This window comes from Pelophylax lessonae (genome assembly GCF_965119305.1).
Source record: "Pelophylax lessonae genome assembly, chromosome: 7".
Classification (NCBI taxonomy): Eukaryota; Metazoa; Chordata; class Amphibia; order Anura; family Ranidae; genus Pelophylax; species Pelophylax lessonae.
The window spans coordinates 21,927,327-21,941,439 of record NC_138774.1 but is presented as its reverse complement, the minus strand read 5'-3'; positions in this window follow the sequence as shown (position 1 = coordinate 21,941,439).

Sequence of the window (14,113 nt, the reverse complement as noted above, 5' to 3'; positions counted from 1 at the left end):
GGATGATATCAACATCTTTGGACATGTGAAATTAAAACTTTTTATTTATATATTTTTTAACACGTAAAGATAACAAGCAACAAAAATATACAGCAGCTGTTCTGTGCATTCCTGCAAAGCTTCCATGTACGGTGCTAATAATATGTATATCGGCATTAAATCCTCAACCTAATTAGGAAGGAGAAGTGGAACGGTGTTTTGGTGTAGAACATGTTCATCTAGAGATACATATGGCACATGACAAAACCTTAGCAGCATGAATACAATCCATACCAACACCAGGAACATTCCCATTTTAAAAATAAAAAAAAAATATGTTTGAAAATATGGATTTTACAGGGGAAAGTATATCATATACAAAAAATATTATTTTTTTTAACCACTTTCAGTCTGGGCCAGTTCTGACATCCATCTTTTACATGTAAAAATCAGCATTTATTTTCTGGAAAACGACTTAAAACCCCCAAACGTTATATACAGTATATACAGTGAGTATAGAAAAGAATCACCCCCTTTTAAAATAATCACATTTTGTTGCTTTGCAGCCTGAAATAAAGACTGCTATATTTAACCACTTAAGCCCCGGAAGATTTTACCCCCTTCCTGACCAGGCCCTATTTTGCGATTCGGCAGTGCGTGACTTTAACGGACAATTGCGCGGTCGTATGACGCTGTACCCAAATGAAATTGAAGTCCTTTTTTTCCCACAAACAGAGCTTTCTTTTGGTGGTATTTGATCACCTGTACAATTTTTTGATCATGCGAAATAAACAAAAAAAGAGCGACAATTTTGCAAAAATAACAATATTTTTCACATTTTTTATATGAAATTCCCCCAAAAAAATGTAAAAATCAATATTTTTTAACATTTTACATCAATTTGGTAAAAAAAATCGCAATAAGGGTATTTTGATTGGTTTTCGCAAACGTTATTGCGTTTACTAACTAAGGAAAAGTTTTTTGTAATTTTTATTGTTTTTTTTTTAACGAGTTGCGGCGATCTGCAATTTTTTTTGCAGGACTGCGACATTGCGGCGGACAGATCGGACCCCTGACTGACATTTTTGACACTTTTGGGGGTACCAGTGACATTACTACAGTAATCAGTGCTATACATATGCACTGTTACTGTAAAAATGACACTGGCAGGGAAGGGGTTAACTTTATTGGAGAAGGAGGGGTTAAGTGTGTCCCTAGGGGCATGATTCTAACTGTAAAGGGATGTGGCTGTTTGTGTAACTACAGAGATATACGATCCTACATAGCAGGACCATATGATCTCTGCTGTTACACAGGGAAGAAGGACAGGCGGCTTTATTTACATCAGCCGCCTGCCTTTCTCCCTCTGTACCGGTTGATCGCGAGTGACCGGCGGACATCGGGTCCGCCGGTCACACGCACGAACATGTTAGGGAGCGAGCGGGGGCGGGAGCGTGCCTCCGGCGGCGCGCGCTCGCCCCCTAGAGGCTCACAGGCTAGTCCTACGTCACTTTGCCTGTGAGGGGCTGACTGCCGCTGTAAATAGTCGTGCGGCAGTCGGCAATGGTTAAAACTTACAACATCCAAGTAAAAGATATAACAGCAACATGTCAGAAAAAAATAAAATAAATACAAAAAGCAGAATCACTGAGTTGGAAAAAGGACCCCCCCCCCTTATGTCAGTATTTTGTTAGACCACCTTTTGCTTTAATTACAGTCTTTAGTCTGTTGGGATAAGGGATGGGCTGGATTTTTCGCCAAACACACGAACAACCGGGGCGCTCGGTGGCAAGTTCACCCACTGATGAGCGCCCCATAATGCACTGCATGATTGCAGTGCATTAAGTGCTTGTGATTGGCCAAAGCATGCACCTGACCTGTATGCATTGGCCAATCACAGCACAATGTCCTGTCAGAGCCATGATTGGCCAAAGGCAGGGTGCCTTTAGCCAATCATGGCTCAAGGGCTAAGTCCACGCCCCACACTATATAAGGCTACTGCTTACACGGCAGCCATGTATAGTGTGTGTTAGGCAGCTAGTTAGTGGATAGTGTGTTGAGTTAGATTAGTGCAGTCAGTGTAGTGTACACGCATACTCCACTTTTAAAATGTTTAGATATGTTGTAGTTCTGGGTCCCCTCAAAGTGCTCCCTAAGTTTTGTTTCCCTGTCACTTACAGTTCGTGAGCAGTGCCATGCCAAGCTGACCAAGATTTCCCATAGACGCCAATGTTAAAGACAGGGAGCAGTGCCATGCCAAACAGACCATTATTTCCCATAGACGCCAATGTTAAAGGCGGGAACAGTGCCATGTTAAGCTGACCAATATTTCCGATAGATGCTAAAGAGTGCTGAAAGCTGAAAATTGGTCTGGGCAGGAAGGAGGTTAAAGTGCCTTGTATTTAGGTGGTTAAGGGGAACCCTATGACAGAATTAAAAAACAAAAAGACATGGGTTCCCCCCAAAATTTATACCAGGCGCTTCCGGTCTGATACAGATTTTAAGGGGAACTCCACACCAAAATGTAAAAAAAAAAAAAATGTTGTGGGGTCCCCCAAAAATCTATACCAGGCCCTTTGGGTCTGGTATAGATTTTAAGGTGAAACTCCACGCCAAAATGTAAAATAAAAAAATGGTGTGGGGGTCCCCCCCAAAATCCATACCAGACCCTGCAGCCTGGCAGGCTAGAATAGGGCAGGCCAGTGCCCCCCCCCCCTCCTAAACCATACCAGGCTGCTTGCCCCCCAAAGCACCTTGTCCCCATGTTTATTTTTTTATTTTTTTATTTTATTTAAATGTATTATTTTTTTTACACTTTTTAATTTTTTTTTTTTTTAAATTTAACTTTATATCTGTCAGGAATCATATACCAGACGGGGACAGTAAGTTCAGTAAAACTCATACCTTTAATGAAATGGCAAAATTAACACAGTTCAGGAACATAGTCAAAATACAAAAGCGAGGGTTTGGAGGATGCCAGAGGGGGCGGGTAATCAGATGAGCTGAGGTCAGGAAACTAGAAGTCAGCATAGTCAGAAGCAAAAATCAGGAACAGGAATTGGAAGGGAAGTCAGCCAGGCTAAGTCAAGGAGCACAGGAAGGAACACACTTAGAGAACATAGACCACACATGGGCAAGGAGGAAATGAGCTAAGATGCTTAAATAGAAAAAAGGGTCTGGCTGTAGGCTGCACTAATGAGGCAGGTTAATGGTAACCAGGTGAGTCACTGTGGTAACAATGAGTAGCTGGTAATTACCCAACAGCTGAGCAGCTTCGGAGCACTGAAAGAAAAGAGCTACTCATTAAATGGAGGGAGCCCAGCCCTGACAATTGCTAACACGAGGAGGGGGAGCTTTGCAACAGATTTTGCAAGTGATAGGTACACTTAAGGGGGTTGTTAAGCCAAAAGTTTTTTATCCTAATGCATGCTGCTGTCAATCAAACTCATATAGCCAACCAGGAGAAAAATGGGGTGGGGCCGGATGGCAGCTCTGTGTCTGAATGGATACACGGAGCTGCAGCTTGACTCAGATGCCCCATAGCAAACAGCTTGCTGGGGGGGCACTCAACAGGAGGGAGGGGCCAGGAGCTCTAGCCAGGGACCCCAGAAGAGGAGGATCGGGGCTGCCCTGTGCAAAACTAACTGCACATAGGAAGTAAGTATAACATGTTTGTTATTTTAATAGGAGAAAAAACAAGACTTTACAATCACATTAATGGAGGCATTAGGGGTCTATTAGGCCCCTGATGTCCCTCCTGCCTACCAAAGCAGTTAACCCAACGTTCAGCCCATGGGTTAAAACATTGAGCCATGGAGCTGTAGTTATATGACTAAGCATCCCACAGCTCTGCGCCCCGACAGCGCACTTTGTGCATCAGGTTTTATTGCATGAAAGTGATCAGTGTACCTAATTGTAACTCTGAAAATCTGCATGTTTCAGTTATTTTTGGGGACAGGGAACTTTCTAAGTCACAGAAAGCAGCTTTAGATGGTTCACATGACAACCTAGGCAAGGTCTTCAAATGGTGATCTATCCCATGGAGCGATAGAAAGATTTCCTCTACTGTACCTCAGTCAGATTCTTACTTATCAGCAAACTGTCAGTTGGTGTCTTTGAAGTTCCATTGTGTTAAATGAGAGGAGCCCAACAGCTATGTTAACCCCTGAGTCCAAATATTTTTGTGAAAAAAAAAAAAACCCTCAGCTTGAAATTTGAGGGAAAGGGGGCGTGGCCGGCAGCCGACGGAGATGGCCGCGTGAGTGGAGAGCTCCGAAGCTCCCGGTCTCTCCGCAACGATTCCTGCGACGTGGGTGAGCGACTCCGACTCCAGTGACCCTCACAACCCTTAGGGACACCACTGGCGACGATGCGGAAACGAAAGGTCCGCGGGGGACCACGTAAGGTGACGGACTTTTTCTCCTCCACGAGCACTCCGAGGCCCCAAAATGGCGCCGAGGCCTATACAAGGGCTGGAAGCGCCGGAGCCTCGGGCGGATCGCCTCCCGGGATCGGGGGCGATCCGAGCCTGTTGTCACCCTCTGCCAGCAGCAGATCATCCCAGGGAGGCTCCCCGTCCAGCAGCCCACAAAAAACGGCACCCAAACGGTCCGAGACGCACCGCTGCGCTGGGGACGACAGCGCCGGCCCTGGCTTTCTAGATAGTACTTTGGAATTCTATGCCAACATTAAGGACTTTCCCACAACGGGGCAACCTCTAACGGATGTCACTATGAAAGAAATGCTGATGTCCATTAACGGCGCCTTTCACAGGGAGATAGTGGCCTGTGTGAATGGTATTAAAACGGAGGTGGTGGACTTGGGGGGCAGAGTAGATCATATGGAAAATAAGATGGCGGAGTTCTCTATAGCCCACAACGAGTTGGTGGATGACCATAATGCGAGGGGGGACGACATGGAGACCCTGAAGAGCAAAATGGCGGATCTGGAGGACAGGGCCCGCCGTAACAATGTGAAACTACGGGGGGTCCCAGAGTCAGTCTCCCCATCGGAGCTGAGAGCATATGTACAGGCTATGCTGTTGGCACTCATGCCAGACATACCAGTTGTGGAGGCAGTGGTGGATCGTGCGCATCGCCTGCCAAAGCCGCAACATCTACCTGATAAAATCCCTAGGGATGTTATCGCACGCATCCATTTTTACCACATTAAGGACGACTTCATGCGATTTGCGCGGAACACCTCTCCACTGCCGGAACCATATCATGGACTTTCAGTGTATGCTGACCTATCACAATTCACCATGGCGGCGAGGAAAAAGCTGGTACCTCTGACCAAACTACTTCGAAACAACCAAGTGAGGTATTCCTGGGGCTTCCCTACTAAACTCCTCATCGTTAAAGATGGTCGTACGTATGTCATCAGATCGGTGGAGGACGGCTTTGAGCTGACCAAGAAATGGGGACTCCTACCAGACCCGCAAGAATCTTCTCCCAGGGCGGAACCCTCCAGGCTGGAACCGGAATGGCGTCGGGTCAACAAGTGAGTTACTGGCATCCCCCTGGGCCTCAGGGCTTACCGTCTTGGGAACCCGCTGCGGTTCCTCTACTCTGAATGGATCTCTTTTTTGATGCTGCCTATTGTTTTTTTTTTTTTTTGTTTCTCCTTTCATACTCTTTTCCCTTTGTGGATTTACTACCTGGATGAGTCGGAGTCCAGGAGTGACCGGGTGATAGGAGCTGAACCCCCATCACCTGAGCCTGCGATATTTTCGCATGACGGGGTCTACCCCGTGCCTTTCCTTAAATGTTCTGTACTCTTTTTTTGTTCTCTTTTGTTGTGTTTTACAATTTTTTAGCCTCACTGATTTCTACGATGATCTGGATACTACAACTCAAGTGACCAAGGACAGTGGCTCCGGACCGTATTCAAGTCGCCAACAAGGGTTTGTGACTGTGCCAATGTATGAGAACTGCAGGTACTGTCTTCTCCAGTTCTACTTGTTTTCTCCGTTCCCTGCTGGGGGGCATTTTTGTTCTCTTGCCAATGCTGCATACTTTTATTTTAATGATTTTGGAATTGTGGACTGCCATGTTAGCCCATCTCTTGTTTTACTACCCATAGATGGTTATTAATATAGTCACCATTAATGCCCATGGTCTTAACAGCCCCTTCAAGCGCAGATCTCTCTGGCGGGAGGCTCGAGCGCTTAGGGGAGATGTTGTATGTGTGCAGGAGACCCACTTTGCACGGTCCAAACCACCTAAGTGTTCTGATAAATTATACCCTCATATTTTTACTTCTTCTGGTGCTACTAAGAAGAAGGGAGTGCTCACCGCGATTAAAAGCTCTGTGGCTTTTCAATTGCACGATATGGTTGCTGATGAAGCAGGCCGTTACCTAATATTGATATGTGATATTAATAACATTACTTACACAATCGTTAATCTTTATGCCCCTAACCAGGGACAACTTAGGTTTTTGAGGGCACTTGTGAAAAAGGTGGACCGTGTGAAGAGGGGTCTCACAGTGTACTGCGGGGATTTTAATTCCATAGGGGATGCGCAGATTGACTGCTCTCCCGCCCAGGGTAAGGCAAGGGCTACTCTTCAAAAATTTTTACATTCAGCTGATTTGTATGATGTATGGCGCTGTCTCAACCCTACAGATAAAGATTTTACTTACTACTCAGCCCCACATGGTTCCTATTCCAGGTTGGATCTATTTGTGGCTGACTTGCAATTTCTAAGAGTGGTTGAAAAATCCACGATTCACACAATGTCCTGGTCTGACCATGCTCCGGTCTCGGTGGTGGTTTCGGAGCCCCATATGAGTACCCCAGTTCATCTGTGGCGGAACAACGCTTCTGTGCTCCGGGACGCGGGCCACCGGGAGCGGCTGGATGGTCGGATCCGGGAGTATTTTGAGCATAATGATACCCCTGGGATGGATATCTTTACTCTTTGGTGTGCCCACAAGGCATTTGCTAGGGGGCTATTAATTCAGCAGGCATCTAGGATTAAGAGGGAGAAGGCCCAGGCCATGAAGTTGCTTTTGGAGAGGCTCCGCTCTCTGGAGGCCGCTCATAAAGCGGACCCCACCCCTCCTAGGTTAGAAGAGCTAACCGCCTGCAGACTACTTCTCCGCCGCAGGCTTTTAGAGGACCATCAGCGTCTTTTATTTCTAACCAAAGCGCGCTTCTATACACAGGGCAATAGATCAGGTAAGATGCTGGCCAATTACTTGAGGAAGAGGCAACAAAAAGCAAAATTGTCCTCTATCAAGGATCCCAAAACGAACAATTTAGTGCACCATCCCAATGCAATCGCTAATGCCTTCTCCAGTTATTATAATTCATTATACAATCTTAAAGATGACGGGAATACTCCACAGCCCTCGGACTCCCTTATAGCTTCATTCCTAGACTCGCTGCAACTCCCTACTGTGTCTGCACAGATGTTGCAAACCTTAAACTCCCCAATAACGGAGGAAGAAGTGCGGATGGCTATATTGTCACTGCCCCCGAATAAATCCCCTGGAGCGGACGGCTTTTCCGCCGAGTACTATAAAGCGTTCACGCATACCCTAACCCCGTTTCTATGTAAATTGTTTAACGAGGCTGGGCAGCGCTCCTCATTTCCAGAGGAAATGCTGCAAGCAGTCATTGTGGCACTTCCCAAACCTGGTAAGCCACCCGATGCGCCCCAAAACTTTCGTCCCATATCCCTCTTAAATTCCGATCTCAAGCTTTATGCGAAAATATTGGCAGTAAGAGGTAACCCCCAGCTTAATTAAAGCGGATCAGGTGGGATTTGTGAAGGGTCGGCAGGCACCGGACGGCACTAGAAGAATGCTGGACCTGTTGCAGATTGCGGAGAATAGGAAGGTGCCCTCGGTGTTCCTGACGTTGGACGCTGAGAAAGCGTTTGACAGGGTGCACTGGGGGTACCTTAGGGCGACGCTGTCTAAATTTGGAATTCAGGGACCCATGTTCTCTGCGATTTCGGCACTCTACACGAAGCCCTCGGCCAGGGTGTTTACGTCGAGTGCGCTGTCAGACAAATTTGCAATCACTAATGGTACGCGCCAAGGGTGCCCGTTGTCCCCGCTTATCTTTTCCCTAGTAATGGAACCTCTGGCAGAGGCCATTAGAAGCGACCCGGGAATTTCTGGAACCAAAGTGGGGGGCAGGGACCACAAAATTGGGCTCTTCGCGGACGATGTGATCCTCACCTTGACTTCCCCGGAGGGGTCCCTTCGAAACCTGCAGCGTCACCTAGACGCTTTCGGAGCTATATCTTATTATAAACTAAATGTGACTAAATCCATGTGCCTGCCGACCTTTCTATCCGCCAGGGAGCTGAAGGGACTTAAAGCTCAGTATCCCTTTCAGTGGTCTTCTAGATCAGTCCCGTACTTGGGTATATCTTTGGTGGCTCCGACATCCCTAACATACCATGTTAATTTCTCTAAATTACTATCTACCGTCACGGAGGACCTAACGCATATGGCATCTTATGAACTGTCGTGGTTAGGGCGCATTGCTGCGCTTAAGATGTTGGTGCTACCGAAGATATTATATTACTTTCGGACACTACCGGTGGCAATACCAGCATCCTTTTTTCACAATATGGACAAGATGTTTAGGAGGTTCCTGTGGGGGGGCAAAGTACCAAAAGTCCCATACTCTGTGTTGATAAGGTCTAGGGCCAAAGGGGGAACAGGATTCCCATGCCTTAGGATGTACTACTCAGCGGCTCTGTTAGATCAGGCAAAAGCTTGGTTTGACCCCGAGCCAGACAAACTATGGGTCCACCTGGAAAAGGCAGTGGTAGCGGATAAGGAACTCCCAGCCCTGCTACTGGCTTCCTTGACAAAACGTGAGGTGTATACCCCGGACTTGGCCTCTCTCAGGGCTACGTTGGGAGCGTGGGGGGAGGTGCAAATATTGAAAGGGATCCCTAGGAATAAGGTGACACTGAAGCTAGCAGCTTATGAATTCCTTATCCCATCTTTGAGAATTCCGCCTGAGGCGATATCTAGATCCGCCACATATGGGGAGCTGCGCTCTACCTGTACTGATAGGCCTTCTTTTTTTTGGGCCCAATTGCACCACTATCATATTAAACATCCAGACCCGACAATTGAGGTGCCATCGGAGGTGTGGGACTATATGCTCACCAGCTATCATAAGCCGAAAGGCCTCTCGTGGTTTTATCACACCTTGCAACACCAATCTAGATGTAATAGAACGGCCTCCATGGCAGCATGGGAGGCCGACATGGGGGAGGAGTTTTCGGAGCGGGACTGGAAGATTGCCATCCGCTCCGGTTATTCCTACTCTCATTGCACCAATCACTGGGAGGTGTCCCTTAAGATCCCCCACCGCAGCTACCTGACCCCAGTTAGACTGAAGAAAATGTATAAAGAGGTTGCCCCTTCCTGTTGGAGAGGTTGTGGGGAGTTGGGGACACTGTATCACCTTCTGTGGCAGTGTAAGAAATTGAAGGGTTATTGGGCGGCTGTGTTCGCCCTGCTTCGGTCACTGACTGGGGAGTCGATCCCGATGTCCCCAGCTTTGGCTCTCCTGAGTCTAGGAATCCAACGGATCCCTCCTCTCCATCGTATAATAGTGACCCATGTTCTAACAGCGGCCAGAATGACAATCACGGCAGCCTGGAGGTCTGATACTGCCCTCTCAACAATGGAAGTGGTTGCTAGGGTCCGAGCTCAATGCTCCTATGAGAAATTTTTTGCTAATATGAACAGCCGCAGTCTGCAGTTCGAACAAACCTGGAATAGTTGGTCACTGAAATTCCCAGGGTAGGAACAGTCCTGCGCTGGGGCATTTCGATGTATTTATCTCTAAGTAAATTGTGAATGTTGACGAGTAAATGCTTTAGAGGCTAAGGTTATTGACTGTCCTGTTGATAGTCTTGTGTACCAATATTTAAACTACCCAGTTATACAAGGGTTGAAGAGTTATTAGTGGTATATGTGCCCACCCTATCTGGCGCCAGTTGGGCGTGGGGGGGGTGCCCTGGGGACCGGTGCCCGGCCCCGGCGGGGGACGGCGGGGGGTTGTGCTGGGCCACAGTGTTGGTCCCGATAGGGGTGGTCTGGCGCGGCCTTCCTGTCGGAACTTGCGGGATTTTTCGGCTGGGGGCTGGTCTGGGGGGCATCCCGTTCCGGAGGTTGAGATGGCGCTGGCCAGTGGTGGTGCCAAGTACGCAATGTTTACTATGATTGTTGCTGTCTTCAACCAGTGTACCTGTATGCTGTAATTGTTATTTGTTCCTTTTGAAAAAGATTTAATAAAAACTATTGAAAAGAAATTTGAGGGAAAATAGTCACATAGGCACACACTGTAGTCAGAAAGACTGAAAGGTGAGAAGCTTAATGCTGACCACACACACCTATAACAATTTTGTAAAGATTTTTACATTAGTGTTAGATTTGGTCAGAATTTTTATTTTTTATTAATTTATTTAAGAGTCAGACACTAATATAGGCTTAAACAAAATGGCTGGCTGGCACCCTGTGGTGGCTGGCTGGCAACCTGTAGTGGGTGGCTGTCTGGCAGCCTGGGGGTGGCTGGCTGGCACTCTGTGGTGGGTGGCTGGCTGGCAGGCACCCTATTGTGGGTGGCTGGCTGGCTTGCACCTTGTGGTGGCTGGCTGGCACCCTGTGGTGGGTGGGTGGATGGATGGCTGGCTGGCACCCTGTGGTGGGTGACTGGATGGCTGGCTGGAACCCTGTGGTGGGTGACTGGATGGCTTGCACGCTGTGGTGGATGGCTGGCTGTCTGACACCCTGTGGTGGGTGGCTGGCTGGCTGGCACCCTGTGGTGAGTGGCTGGCTGGCACCCTGTGGTGGGTGGGTGGGTGGCTGGCTGGCACTCTGTGGTGGGTGGCTGTCTGGCACCCTGTGGTGGTTGGGTGGGTGGGTGGCTGGCTGGCACCCTGTGGTGGGTGACTGGCTGGCTTGCACCCTGTGGTGGGTGGCTGGCACCCTGTGGTTGCTGGCTGGCTGGCACCCTGTGGTGGGTGGCTGGCTGGCTGGCACCCTGTTTTGGGTGGCTGGCTGGCACCCTGTGATAGGTGGCTGGATGGCTGGCACCTTGTGATGGGTGGCTGACTGGCTGGCACCCTGTGGTGGGTGGTTGGCTGGCTGGCACCCTGTGGTGGGTGGCTGGTTGGCACCCTATATTGGGTAGCAGGCTGGCTGGCACCCTGTGTTGGGTGGCTGGCTTTCATTGCTGGTTGGCTGGCTGGCACTGGGTGGGTGGGTGGCACCCTGGCTGGCTGGTACCCTTTGGTGGCTGGCTGGCAGTTGCCACCGTGTGATGGCTGGCTGGCACTGCTTTGATGGCTGGCTGGCTGGCACCCTTTCATGGCTGACTGGCTGGCACCGTGGCTGGCACCCTGGCTGGCTGGCACCCTTTGGTGGCTGGCTGGCAGTGGCACCCTGTGGTGGCTGACTGGCACCGCTTTGATGGCTGGCTTGCTGGCAACCTTTTGTGGCTGGCTGGCACCTGGTGGGTGGGTGGGTGGCTGGCTGGCTGTCAACCTTTGGTGGCTGGCTGGCACCCTTTGGTGGCTGGCTGGCACCCTTTTGTGGCTGGCTGGCTGGCACCCTGTGTGGTGGCTGGCAAGTACAGGCCCAGGGCCTGTGGCTGGCTAGCTGGTACAGTCAGGAGTCAGGACTCAGGCAGGGCCTGTGGCTGGCTGGCTGGTACACAGTGGGTGTGTAAGGCTGGGCGGCTGGCTGGCACCGGGCAGCTGTGTGTGGTGGGTGGCCGCGGCGGCTGTGTTACAGATACAAAACGTGTGTCAGACTGTTGTTCACTGTTATTATCACTCACTAGATGTAGAACTCACTGTCCTGACCGACTGCCTGTGAAGCATGCAGACTCCAGTGTGGCCGTGAATGGTAACACACACGAGGCTGAGGGAGGCGGCCTAAGAGCTGCCCAGTGCACGGAGGCGCCTGGCGCAACATACGCATTGACATCACAAAAATATCGGCAATATCTGTAAATCCAATGGCCGATTCTGATACATTGGGGAAAGTGCATATCGGCCCCCGATATATCGGTGTTGCCGATAATCGGTCGATCTCTAATAAAATATTTGCAAAAATGTGAGGGGTGTACTCACTTTTGTGAGATACTGTAACATTTTTGTTCTATTTGACCCAAATTGCTGTCAGAATTGTATAAAATAAATTGATTGTTTATATATCAGGTACATTCCATTTTTTTTTTTTGTATGCTCTAAAAAGGTGAATTTGAAAAACAAAATTTGTGTGTTCTAGAAAGGAGAAATCAAAATAAAAATAAAAAATCTTTAAAATAAATTATAAAATAAAATAAAAAAATGTGGCAGACCTCAATGGATCACTTGTTCATTATTTTCTACTCATCAGTCTTCTATGTTTCTAGATTGAGAGCGCTCACAAGTGAAGTCCTCCTAACACTCATGACTTGATTTGTTTTGTTACTGTACTGTATCCCCTTAGTTTGTAACAAGCTCGATAAATCCTGCAAATAATGATAATAATCATAATACTTAAAGCGGAATTCCGGCCTCAAATACCTTTTTTAACTAAAAATACCCTATAATACTAATCCATCGCCCTTTACAGAACCGCTATTCTCATACTTACAAGGTGTACAGTATTGGATTTTAGTCAAAATCTTACTTTTAAAAACGCTGTCTGGGGGTGGCCATCTTGGATGTGGGCATCTGAAGCCGCAGTGTAATCTGCTGTGTCCTTCTTCCTGATTACAGGGAGTGTTCTGGGAGTTCTTCCTGATTCCAGGGAGTGTTCTGGGAGTTCTTCCTGATTCCAGCCTCCTGGGAGTGATGACAAACAGCTCCCAGGATGCAATGCAAAGGCGGAAGTGATGTCGGTGGCCATGGCCACAGAGGGGGGAGAAGGAGGAAGTACAATCAAAAATGCCCTGAAAATAAGGTAAGGAACCCCCGAACAAAATTGAAAATGTCCAATTGTTGATCAGCATAGCGAGCACTCCAGGAATCACTAAAGTTGCAAAATAGGCCGGAACTCCACTTTAACCACTTGCCGACCAGTCACATTGACTGTACTGCGACCAAGTGGTTCGTTATCGTCCAGCGATGTAGACCTGTGTCGCTGGACTCCTCTCCCTGTAGGCGGCGCTCGCGCGCCGCCGGAGGCGCGCTCTCTCAGTTTTCAGTCACAGCGGGAGTCGGGCCAGGGGAGGAGCGGCGGCGATCGCCGCTGCTCTTCCCCGATCGTCGGGGAATCTAGTTTGGAGATCCGCCTGCTTGTGTAAACAGAGCGGGCGGATCTCCTCAGTGACAAGGAGTGACAGATTGCAGTGTTAAGCATAGCTGAACATGCGATCTGTCCCTGTGTCACTCAGTCACCTCCCCCCCCCCCCACATGTTAGTAAGCACCAGGCATACATTAACCCCTCCCTCTCCGATAAAATTAACCCCTTCCCTGCCAGTGTCATTTTTTACAGTAACAGTGCATATATACAGCACTGATTACTGCAGTAATGTCACTTGTACCCCAAAAAGTGTCAAAAATGTCAGTCAAGGGTCCGATCTGTCCGCCGCAATGTTGTAGTCCCGCAAAGAAAATCGCAGATCGCCGCCATTACGCGTTAAAAAAAAAAACACCAAAAATGACAGAAATCTTTCCCTTAGTTAGTAAACACAATAACTTTTGTGCAAACCAATCAAAATACGCTTATTGTGATTTTTTTTACTAAACATATGTAGCAGAAAACAAATTGGCCAAAAATTAAAAAAAATTTTGGTTTTTACATTTTTTTGGGGGGAATTTCATATAAAAAAATGTTAAAAATATTGTTATTTTTTCAAAATAAACGCTCTTTTTTTGTTTATAGCACAAAAAGTAAAAATCGCACAGGTGATCAAATACCACCAAAATAAAGCTCTGTTTGTGGGGAAAAAAAGGACGTAAATTTTGTTTGGGTACAGCGTCGCACGACCGCGCAATTGTCAGTTAAAGTTGCACAGCGCCGAATCGCAAAAAGTGGCCTGGACGTAAGACAGCAAAATCCTCCGGTGGCAAACTTGTTAAAAAATATATATATTTTCGTATATATCATTCATGCTTCATGAACAATCACCAAAAGTTTTCGAGCCTGTTCGCTTGT